The 12,247-nt window shown below is 42.7% G+C and overlaps 1 protein-coding gene and 1 non-coding gene across 3 annotated transcripts in view; both read right to left on the bottom strand.

Annotated features, from left to right (window-relative positions):
* Positions 1-12,247, bottom strand: part of LOC126161322 (PRL-1 phosphatase) — a 656,036-nt gene that overhangs the window by 153,587 nt on the left and 490,202 nt on the right. The gene's annotated exons all lie outside the window — the stretch shown is intronic.
* On the bottom strand, positions 1,097-1,170 carry Trnat-ugu (transfer RNA threonine (anticodon UGU)). Its single transcript has one exon. It is a non-coding gene; the product is annotated as a tRNA-Thr (tRNA).

Below are 12,247 nucleotides of genomic sequence, written 5' to 3'. Positions count from 1 at the left end.
ATTCCGTAACGTGCGTTAACGACAGCGACGTTTCGTGCGTACCGACGGCGTGAGTTACGAGATTCCAGGGCCGCGATCCAGGGGCCGCTGCCTGCGCTCGTCACGTCTGCTTCGCTACTTGCTGAGCACGTTGCAGACAGGAAATGCCTTTCGCGCGTGCTCTTCCAAACAAGACTGGCCGCTGGCGGAAACACCACAGCTGCGGCACCCAGTATCACAGAGCCTGCACGGCAAACTTGAACGCCCCCACTGTCTCATTCATAGGCAAGAGAAATACTACGATACGACCAAAAAATGCGAATGCGTTCCTCTTTATTTAAAGGACTGACAAGTGGGGTACCAGTTGCCTCATTCTAGCCTCCTCAGCACCTTTAACAATTTTCCCAAAAATTTTGGCATGCGAACTTTTTCGCGCTTTTTTTGACATGCAACTCTACATCTACATGGTTACTCTGCAATTCACACTCAAGTACCTGGCAGAGGATTCATCGAACGATTTCCATACTACTACTCTACCATTGCAATTTCGAATGGCGCGTGGGGAAAAGGAACATCTAAATCTTTCCGTTCGATCTCTGATTTCTCTTATTATTATGGTCATTATTCCTTACGTAGGTGGGTGTCAACAAAATATTTTCGCATTCCGAAAAGAAAGTTGGTGACTGAAATTTCGTAAATAGATCTCGCCGCAAAGAAAACCGCCTCTGTTTCAGTGACTGCCACCCCAACTCGCGTATCGTATCACTGACACTCACCCCTACTGCGCGATAACACGAAACGGGCAGCCCTTCTTTGCACTTTTTCGATGTCCTCCATTAATCCTATCTGCTAAGGATCCCATACCGCGCAGCAATATTCCAGCAGAGGACGGACAAGTGTAATATAGGCTGTCTTTTTAGTGGGTTTTTCGCATCTTCTAAGTGTTCTGCCAACAAAGCTCAGTCTTCGTTTCGCCTTCCTCACAATATTATCTATGTGGTCTTTCCAATTTAAGTTGCTCGTAATTTTAATTCCTGGGTATTTAATTACAATGAAACGAACACCCTTAGCTGCTTACAGGCGTTGACATACGTCAACGGCGACAGATGAAAATGTGTGCCCCGACCGGGACTCGAACCCGGGATCTCCTGCTTACATGGCAGACGCTCTATCCATCTGAGCCACCGAGGACACAGAGGATAGCGCGACTGCAAGGATTTATCTCTGGCACGCCTCCTGCAAAAGTCACATTCTCAACACATTGTCCCGCACTACATTCGTAGTGTCCCCGCCCATTATACTCATTACTTGCGGCGCGTTGCCGATTCCCATAAGAGTTCGGGCACTGTTTGTGCATTCGCACAGAAGAAGAAGGAGAAGGAGATGATGATGATGATGATGATGATGAACAAGTGGCCGGTGAGGCTGATGGTACCTGTTCTCTCGGTACGTATATATATATAAGGCTCACCGGCCACTTCGCACTTCTCAGTGTCACTATATCTATCTTACTCTTTGTTATTGTCAGACTGTCTTGTTATCTCTGGCTCTCACCCACACCCACTTTGTCCTCTGTCTTTTACTAGCATTGTCTCCTTCACTTTTCTAGCTCTGTTCTGTCACTGTCAGCTATGTCCTCCCCCCCCCCCCTCTCTCTCTCTCTCTCTCTCTCTCTCTCTCTCTCTCTCTCTCTCTCTCTCTCTCTCTCTCTCTCTCTCTCTCTGAGCATCAAAAAGCACGAATACGATGGATACAAAAATTTTGGGAAAATTTTTAAAGATGCTGAAGAAGGTAGAATGAGCCAACTGGAACCCTACTTTTCAGTCGGTCTTAAATGAACAGGATCATATTCGCAGCTTTTTTTTTTTTTGGCACCGGTAAGAGTATTTTTCAGCCGATTCCCTTCTCTCCTGTGCTGCAGCAGGACATGTAACTGACATGAAAAGAAATGTATGGCTCAGTAAAATTTAGACAGTTTACTTATGTAAAACTGAAATATCGCAGAAGTAGTTTTAAACATTCAGACCGGATTTTACGTGCATAAAAACTTTGCATGTGCTTCAGTAGTACAATGTGCAGTTCCCAGAACCCTTACGATAACTGAGCCACTTTAGAGTATACTCCCGTGCTGGGTCACTTTACAACCTATGTCCACACTTTGACCCTGTACTATAGGATACTGACAATAAGACGATACTACCGCTGCCTATACAAATGCTTCCTGGCGCAAGAGCTATCAAACACGCTTGACCCAACCTTTTTAAATCAGCAATAGAACGCGACATATGAGCACCGGAAAAACCAGATTTAATGCGCGGCGTTCTGGAACGTATTAGATACGCATAGCGTCGCATGCATACCGATTTTCATCTTTTTATAGACATGATTATCAAGTGATGCTACTAACCCCGTATTTATCATTGGCGAGTGGAAGGGAAAACGCTGTTTTCGATGAGGGCTACGTAATCGGTTGTTACGACGTTCGCAGTAAATTATAGCGTGCACTTGACGGGGGAGCGGTTTCGGTGCTGTTTTCCAATCGCGGCGACTGTGCAGCTTTAGAGACGATTACCGAAATTATAGACTCCAATACTTTCAACACAGGGCAACACGTAGACATAGTGTCAAACTGTGCTGGTCGTTTTACATGACTGCACAACGGCCCATCACACTGCGGAGGCGACGACTAGTTTTGGTACAGCCGTAGGTTGTTACGCGTCTGTTCTACCGGTCAACAGGAAGGTTGTTTTGGAACACTTGTCACATTCATCTCGCTGATGAACGGCCCTGGATTGTATTTTACGTAAAGCACCCAAAAAATGCAGCATTTTGTTGATCTTTCATCATGAAATTGTAAGGTGGCTATAATTTCGCACCTTACAAGCACTCGTCCACATACTTTGCCGTGATCTACAAACACAATTCGGTATCATGTGATAGGGTGTACATCGTACATATGATTATATAAAGGAGACTGACATTGTCACATACGTCTTGTAAATAATTGTTAACGCTTATTGCATGAAAGGTGACGGAGTGTCTTTATTATAAATACGGCGTAATGAATGGTTGCCTATACTAGTAGAGATTGGAACGCGAGTGGAAATGAAACGGCTGGCAGAACTGAAGCCCTGGGTGGAAGGACCACACAGGTGTGCTGGTCCTGCTTAAACACAGGAAGTAGCTAGACGAACGCCGTAGCACCTAACCGCTGGAGCACAACAGAGCCGGTTTGTAGCCGAACCGGAAGGATTATACTTCGGAAACGCTGAAAATCGGAACGAAGAAGCGGCACCTCTCAAACCACGCAGGCTGCGTTATTTCCACGGATTTTTACTCACAAGGGAACCTCCCCATCGCACCCCCTTCAGATTTAGTTATAAGTTGGCATAGTGGATAGGCCTTGAAAAACTGAACACAGATCAATCGAGAAAACAGGAAGAAGTTGTGTGGAACTATGAAAAAAATAAGCAAAATATACAAACTGAGTAGTCCATGCACAACATAAGCAACGTCAGACAGAGTTTAGCAGCGTCGTGGTCCCGTGGTTAGCGCGAGCTGCTGCGGAACGAAAGGTCCTAGGTTCAAGTCTCCCCTCGAGTAAGAATTTTTTTCTTTATTTTCGCAAAGTTATTATCTGTCCGTTTGTTCATTGACGTCTCTGTTCACTGTAATAAGTTTAGTGTCTGTGTTTTGCGACCGCACCGCAAAACCGTACGCTTAGTAGACGGAAGGACGTGCCTCTCCAATGGGAACCGAAAATATTTGATCGCAAGGTCATAGGTCAACCGATTCCTCAACAAGAAAGCAGGTCTGATACATTCTATACGACACTGCCGACGTCATGTGCGTCACATGACAGTAATACGTTGTCGACCACCTAACTTGTACACTTGGCGAATGGGTAAAAAGATTCTTCTACCTTGCCCGATACTACGGCGCAGTTTACCTCGCATCGTACGGACGGACGGACGGACGGACAGATAATAATTGTCTGAAAATAAAAAGTTAAACTTTACCCTCGAAGGAAGACTAGAACCAAGGACCTCTCACACCGCAGCTGCTCACGCTAACCACGGGACCACGGCGCTCCTAAGCTCGTACTATCCTTGATGTTGCCTATGATGCGCATGGACTACTCAGTTTCTATATTTTGCTTATTTTTTTCATAGTTCCACCCAACTTCTTCCTGTTTTCTCGATTGATCTGTGTTCAGTTTTCCAAGGCCTATCCACTGTGCCAACTTATAACTAAATCTTAGGGGGGTGCGATGGGGAGGTTCCCTTGTCAGAAGCATACCATTGTAGGAGTATAGGTTTTTCCTCGCAAACTTTCCGCGCTGGACGACAAAAGACTAAAATATGGTTGGTCGGTGTTTGGAAGAATCTGTAGAGAGGGAGAATATTTCATGCTTTCGGGAATATGATTCGTTTTCGGAATTACGAGGGTGGGGAGCCAAGCCTTGCTGGAAAGCCAGCGCTAGAGAGACGCGCCCGTGTGTGACGCTCGCTCGGTATCAGTTTTTGTTGGTGTGGACGGACTTGCTGTCTTTGCTCTCAGGAGAGTTTATAGTTAGAACAGTCAGGCACTGTACTGTTGCGAACCTATACGGTTCTGGACATCACCTCCGGGTTGGAAGTCGTCGTTGAGTACGCAGCGCTCAGTAATTAAGAGCACTTGGTCTGCTTGCACTTACGTTGAGACGTTATCTGAACTCCGTCCTTGTGGCTGGGAGCTCGCGTTTCTTGTCTGTTGAACACAGAGAGGGGCAGACAGTATTTGAGTATATTAGAGGACCGCCTCCTGCCGTCCTAGTGTTTGGAAGAGTTTATTTGTGGCTGGAGTTCTTCCATCGTCGCAGACGAGTACGAGAACCATCACTTCAACGCACCGGACGCAGTACATAGGGTGACATCGCAACTTGCTTCGGCTTATTATGGCTATAAAGCTAAACAGCTGCGATCACGTTAGTTTATTTCCACTGAGGTTCCACACCACCGTAGATCATCTTTGAAAGTAGTGTTTTCTAGTGTTTGGTGCGTAGATGTCAGTCACTTCGCGTTATTGATATTAGATCGCGCAGTCATAATAAGGGGCCGAGTTGGGCAATTGATTTGTAATTTTACTTAGGGAATGTGAACTTTGCAATATACAGTTTTTTTTAAAATCTACATAAGCTGGAACAACGTTTATCATTTAGTAGGATAAGTTGCTTTCATCATTCATTTATGTTTAGATCGTAATTTATAGAATTAAGAGATCCTAAGATAGATCTGCTTCTGGGGGTAGTCAGACAGGTACAAATCTTCATTTTAGCATTTATTGTTCTCCATTGCGCAAATTCATTTTACATCCGCTTGGAGTAGCATCATGGAAAATCAACATAAAAATTTGAAGTCGTGGAAATAGGTACGACCAGCCTTGTAAGCAAAAAAGATGGTATCAAAATTGAGTTAGCGTTTTTAATATGTATTTCATATTTCTCCACTTAGAGGAACATCAAGCAGGGGCGTTTTTTGCTGTTATTTTTGCTAATATCCAATAGAAAAAAATCAGATCCACTGAAAAATTCTATTTCATATTTTTTAAAATTGGAGTATCAGTCTAACCTTACTGACGTATGAAAAAATTATTTTGCAAATATTTGAGATTTTTTCGTAGCTTACTGGTTCTAATAATATTAAAAAATCAACTACGCAGATCCTAATGAAATATGCTTACCTTCGAGGTATGAAACTAATCTTATCTTCAAAAACACTGAATTGGTAACAAACATTTGTGGTACAACATATTTTATGTATTTTTTGTCAAATTAAGTTATTAGGGCGCAACATGTTGTCAAACTTCCCGTATTAGTTGTAGTAATTTTAGGAACTTACCCCGTTGGGTGTGGCTGCCCTTTCCCTCAACCGCGGTGTTCTGGAGAATTGCGAGTTGTGCCGCAGCAGTATCGGTAACTGCCAATTTCTGTTGCGGGATGCACGCTGTGGCACTTGTTGAGGTGCCGGGCCGCACTTGTTTGAGTCGCTATATTTAGTATGGCGACAGAGGAGCCCCAACAGCTACCAGGCGCTTCATTGTCAGCTTTCAGCAGCCGAGTGCGAAAGGCTGTTTTCTGTCACGTGGCTTCGATACTGGCAGCAATTACAGGGCCATAGTCATTGTGCAGGCTACGGTCATGCACCACAAAAATTTAATATCTAAACGTCTCTCTTAATACTGTAGTGCACGTCTTCTTATCGTTAAAGATAAACTATTTTGTATGGACTATTTTGGCTGTTTCAGTAGGCAGCTACTGATAAAATCAGCATTGACTTCGGAAACGTTTGTTTCTATTTCCCACTGGCGTCCGTTAAATGCATGGCACTTTACTTGGCAAACACACTCAGACGCTTAGAAGGTAGTAAATGACAATACATCTGAATTCTTGATACAACATTACGAAGCGAACTGCACGCAACAGTTTTCGAATCTCGTATGTAGCAAAAAGCCACGGCTCACATCGACACAAACCTGCCCGTCTTCACTGGGCCGAACGACAACAGACAGTGGCTGACTCGAGACGAGTACCGTGGTCCAAAGGGGTGTGATTTGGCCCCTCTCGAAGTGACACCAAGCGTCAAGTGCACAGACAGCCCTATGAGGCGATTAACCCGAACTCGCAGCGTGCAGATGGTGCACTTCCAGCCAGACGTCGTTCTGTGACTTTCGGTGGTCTTTTCCTGCCATGGTATGGCCTATTAATTCACATCATCATGAACATAAATCATGATGTTCATTTTAATAGTCTAGGTGATTAAGTGCTGCCCTTCTCACTAACTTTTCATGTACAATAAGTTGTGGAGTGTCATCTCTTCAACTTCAACCCCTTCACCTACTATTTAATATATAACGCCCTGGGTCCGAAATGTAAATACCACCTTCGGGACTTAAAATGGTTCAAATGGCTCTGAGCACTATGGGACTTAACAGCTGTTGTCATCAGTCCCCTAGAACTTAGAACTACTTAAACCTAAGTAACCTAAGGACATCACACACACCCATGCCCGAGGCAGGATTCGAACCTACGGCCGTAGCGGTCATGCGGTTCCAGACTGAAGCGCCTAGAATCGCTCGGCCACACCGGCCGGCTTCCGGACTTAGAGCCATTCCGCGGTTCGACAAATCGCTCGGACGTTGAACCAATCGCGCACGGCTTACGGAATGTAAGTACGTGCTTAAGATCTAACGGTTTTGATTTTGTGGAATATTTGATAATTACAACCACATGTAATAACTGTCAGTAATACCACTAAAGATTTATCATCAGTCGGTAGAATGTAACATAAATCAGTACCATTTATCTCCAATTCCTGAATGCATTTACAATTCACGTAATCGGCACTCTTACAAAAAAACAAATAAATGAATCAGCTTCAAGGATCTGATATCGTACGAAACATGCGAATACATGTAATGGGCCTTTGCATCTCTTGTACTCCCACATTCTTTCACTACGTTTTTTTTATTTTTCGTACAAACTTCACATAGTCTTGGTGGCTTTGATTTTCATGCTGTTGGCTCAATGTGCTTGTTACAACGGGCTCAACGTTCCGCGCGCAGCCTCTTTGGCAAAACCTACGTCCTTTATAATAGGGTTTTAGTATATTCTTCAGCAATGGTATGGCTATTTCACTCCTATAATCAACTGTTTTTCTTTATTTTGTTGCACAAAATGTACGAATTGAAAAGCCCGGTATCTAACAGATAAAGTAATTTTTTCTTTATCTTTTCACATATTTTCTCATGTTTGGGAAGCATACTAGTATTTGGTCTGGCCGATCAAACTCCAATCCTTCCCTTGTTTTACTCAATAATACAACTCTGTTTCTAAGTACAACTGGTTTATTGTCTAATACTTTTTACTGTTTCATGTTTTATCGTCATAATATGAACGCCTTGATTATTTTTGCATTTTACAGCGGATATTCGATTGCAGATCCTCCCCTACTCTTTAATTTTAATTAAATCTTCTCGCATTATGTTTCTATCGCACATACTGCCCCAATGACAACTGATATTTGTGGTGAAGAGTATCAATTATCTAGGTACATAAAGCGTCCTCTGTGTTACACCGATTGTGATAGCTCTTTCACAACACTTTTGGAGGCGTTATCATCACAATTCATCTTATCAAGGCCTGCAGATATTTTAAAGTCATATCATCTGACTCAAAAAATTGGTTAAGTTTAGTACTGAATCGTGTCAGGCCCATGAAGTTTAAATTTCGCCCGACCGACGTACCGCAGACCAGGCCCATGACCACATTTGGCCCGAACGCCGGACCACGAGTCTTACACGTGGTTGTAGGTTAAGATTTTAACAGCAGTATGCTTAGAATTGCACGCGGACCCTGCTATGTTGAGGCAGCTAGGCATCCTACTGCAGCTAGACTTGAAATTTAGTTAATCTCTTCTAATGATAGTTACACTGAGTAGTAGTGGTTTCTACTCGAAACCTCATTTTATTATTTTTTAAATTACCATTGCCTTTCGCAAGACAGACACATCTAGTGGTAGAATCAGGTATTTCTACGAATGTAGTACATTGTACAGGCCAATCAGCTTTCAGAGCAACAGTCGGCGAAGAGACTGTGCTAGATGACTGTAGCAGATGGTGACACGTGGTTTTCATCAAAGTGATGATAATCACATTGAGATCACTGACAGTGAAATTGAGTATCTAAAGTTATTGTAACGTAATTTTGAGTTTGCAAAACTGCTATCATGGTAGTTCCGAAATAAAACTTCTGGAGCAGCGATATATTTATTTATTAAATCTTGAGCCCATTTTTGTCTTTTGTTTAGGACCATAATTTGTTTTAGACATGTTCATGGAATTTTCGAGATCTGCGATTGGGTCTAGGAAAATTGCGAAACTGCTTTCAAAAATATCTCTTGAAATGGTGGGTGTCTGGACACCGTATGACGTAGTGATTCCTAAGTGAAACCATACCTTTCGAACGACGGATAAGAAGATAAAGGAGATGCTACGCCCTGTTAAGGACGGTCTCAACGTCAGGATCCCAGGGATTTATGACGTCCCTTGTGAGTGCGGAAGCAATTATACTGGTCAATCCATTCGCACCGTTTCCAACCGCTAAGCAGAACAACAACAACAACAACAACAAATTAAAAATCGAGAACTGGAGAATACCTCAGTTGCTGATCACAGACTCACACACAAACAAAATACTGTTTGACGAAACAAAACTTTTACGCCAGACTTCTCCTACTGGGACACACTAATGAAAAAGGCTGTAGAAATAAGAATGTGAGAGAAAATCGTCAACCGTGACAGCGGACGTAATCTTAGCGATGTATGGAATTCACCTCCAGATCCAGAGATATTCGTCGCAATGTTTACGCTACTGCGGGAGCGGTGGCACCACTAGCGCAAACACCGACATCTGCGACAAAACGACGTAATTATTGATCAATCAGAAACAGAATGTGGGCTATGTAAGACCGCCGCAGCACCAGATTTGACAGTCAGTTGCTCCAGACGAAGGCGATGGAGGTAACCGCCGAAACTCAGGGGACCAGAGAAAGTTTTATAAAACGATTGTTTACTTTTTGGTTATTTCTTCTTGTACTCCTTGCTTATAATGTTGGTCAATTTTGTGAAAAAATTTCGTTCTGACGCAAACGGTTGAACGACCCTACTCTTTAACGCTGAATTCACATCTATGTGATTACTCTATTCATAACAAAGTGCCTCCTGGCATAGGGTTCAATGAACCACCTTCAAGCTGTCTCTACCGTTCCACTCTCGAACGGCGCGCGGGAAAAACAAACACTTAAATTTTAATGATTGCCACTCCAATTCACATATCATGTCTGTGGCACTATCTCCCCTACTTCGCCATCATCAGACTCACTCTCTCTCTCTCTCTCTCTCTCTCTCTCTCTCTCTCTCTCTCTCTAACAGGGTACGCTAGAGCAGGCTTTCAAGTATCAGTCAGGTCGCTGACCATTAGCAGTGCCTCCTCAGTTAGAACGTGGCAGCTAAATCCTTTGCGTTTAGCGACAACTATGACGACGTAAGCAACGAAAGCATGGAACGCCAACGTTCCCTTTAGCCTGCACCTTAGTTTATCAAAGGATTGCGTCATTTATCTACTCAAAGTGCAAAGGCCATGTAAATAAAACACTGTTCCCAGTTCTGCAGAAAGGAGTACTAATGGACTAATCGCCAAGCACTCGAAGGGCGATCGATGCCGACAGCGGCACGGGCCAGATAAGCTTATCTATTTGATGCTGGCATCTTATCGGTGAAAACTCACTTTCAACTGAAGGGGGAAAAAATAATGAAGTACGACGAAAAGCAATATGTTGTAAATATTAACATTACACAACATACTTTTCTAGTATTTTTTTAAGTCCCTGAATCAATTTCTCAACAGCTGTTTCATTGTTAGCTTGTAAATTTAATTTTCCAAAAATTAATGGTAAAAAGTAAAGTCAAACCAAGAGTAAAATGCGATTTTTTCCGAACAGTAAGCATCAGACAGCACGATTGGGATAAAAACTCTTGACTGTCTTGCTGTAGACTATCACTGAAATCCACAACAATTGTAAATAAAGACTCCGAAGCGTCCACTGCCGCGTATTTATAGCTCCACTTCAGAACTGCGTCGTCGAATTTCGAAGAGTACAAAGAGACATCGGCAAGCAATCAGTTGTTGCAACACTGCCAGTGATCTAGGAGTGCACATGTCAACATCTGTGCCGAAGCGACGTAGCACAACAAACGCGACACTTGGCATTACCACTGCGCCAAGTGGACAACTTCCAAGAAGCCTTCACATACCATGCAGTCAAGTACTTAACACTGATGCACCATCTCTCTGTACCAGAAGCGCAAGGTGAGAGAACAACAAAGTGGCTGAGACAACATTACTGTAGTTCACGTGTGACGCAAGCCATGCAGCGCTGCAGAACCCGCTGCTAAGACTCAAAAAGCGTACAGCTATGTATTGAAAAACCAGCACGGGACAGTAAAATGAACACTGGAAATTATACGCGAATAACTGCAAAATAATTTTGTAGTTAATTTGGCATGTAATATAACACTGTAGATCTTATAACTGTAATTAATCAATAATCTATAAATTGTGACTTCCTTTGAATAAAATGCGGAGTAGTTACCTTTACCGTGGTTTACCACCACTACCATTTTCCTCTTCTGAGGTGTTCTAGGATTACTAAGAAGTTCACTCAGAGTGCAAACATTTTTCTGTTATGTTGCATTATCCACATCCGAACATCGTCTTCGTTTAGTTTACATCTTTTCTCAATAGAAACGAATGGTATCTGAATATCATTGCTTAATGGATTCTCTTTGCATTGTAAACAAAACATCGAGTGCAAAGCGCAAGTGTTATGCTCTGTCAATAATAATATTATGAAATGTGGCACAGTGATTATTACAATGGGTGTGCTCTTTGTAATGCAACAGCGTATACATCATCTTCGACAATCAAAGACCACAACAAAATTATTCGCTACCCACTGAAACACGTAAGTGTATAAAGGTATTTCACGTTGTTGTTGTTGTTGTTGTTGTTGTTGTCTTCAGTCCAGGGACTGGTTTGATGCAGCTCTCCATGCTACTCTATCCCGTGCAAGCTTCTTCATCCCCCAGTACCTACTGCAACCTACATCCTTCTGAATCTGCTTAGTGTATTCATCTCTTGGTCTTATATCTAAATAAATGCTACCAGTTTACCGCGTTAGATTAATGACACTTATAAGGTGGCACTGAGTATGCAACTATTGTTGCTCAGTGCAGAAGGAGATGACATGCTGTTGATCAAAACACCTATGTAACTGAAAAAGGCAGCCATCTGAAGACGTGCGTGGTGGCCCGAAACCAGTTATGGAATTGAAATAAAACATTTTAAAAAGTTTTTGTGGTAGGTCGCATTATTCATCAACTAATAGATGCTTTGTTATGTAAAGCCAAAGGAAAGATTCTTTTTCATGCACGTTGTGTTATTAGAATATATATATAATTTCAAATGCCAGTAAGTTGCTTCTGAAGATACTTCTATTCAGTGTAATCTTGTACAGAAATGAAACGTGGACGTCAACAGTTAAGACAAGAAAAGAACGGAAGGTTTGTAATTGCGATGGTACAGAAGAGTGCTGAAAATCACGTGGGTAGTAATGAGGCGGTACTAAATCGAATAGGGGACATTAGAAAATTGTGGCTCGGGTGACTTGAG

This window comes from Schistocerca cancellata, chromosome 2, assembly GCF_023864275.1.
Source record: "Schistocerca cancellata isolate TAMUIC-IGC-003103 chromosome 2, iqSchCanc2.1, whole genome shotgun sequence".
NCBI lineage: Eukaryota > Metazoa > Arthropoda > Insecta > Orthoptera > Acrididae > Schistocerca > Schistocerca cancellata.
The sequence above is the reverse complement of the archived record's forward strand: the minus strand, read 5'-3'. Positions and strand labels throughout refer to the sequence as shown.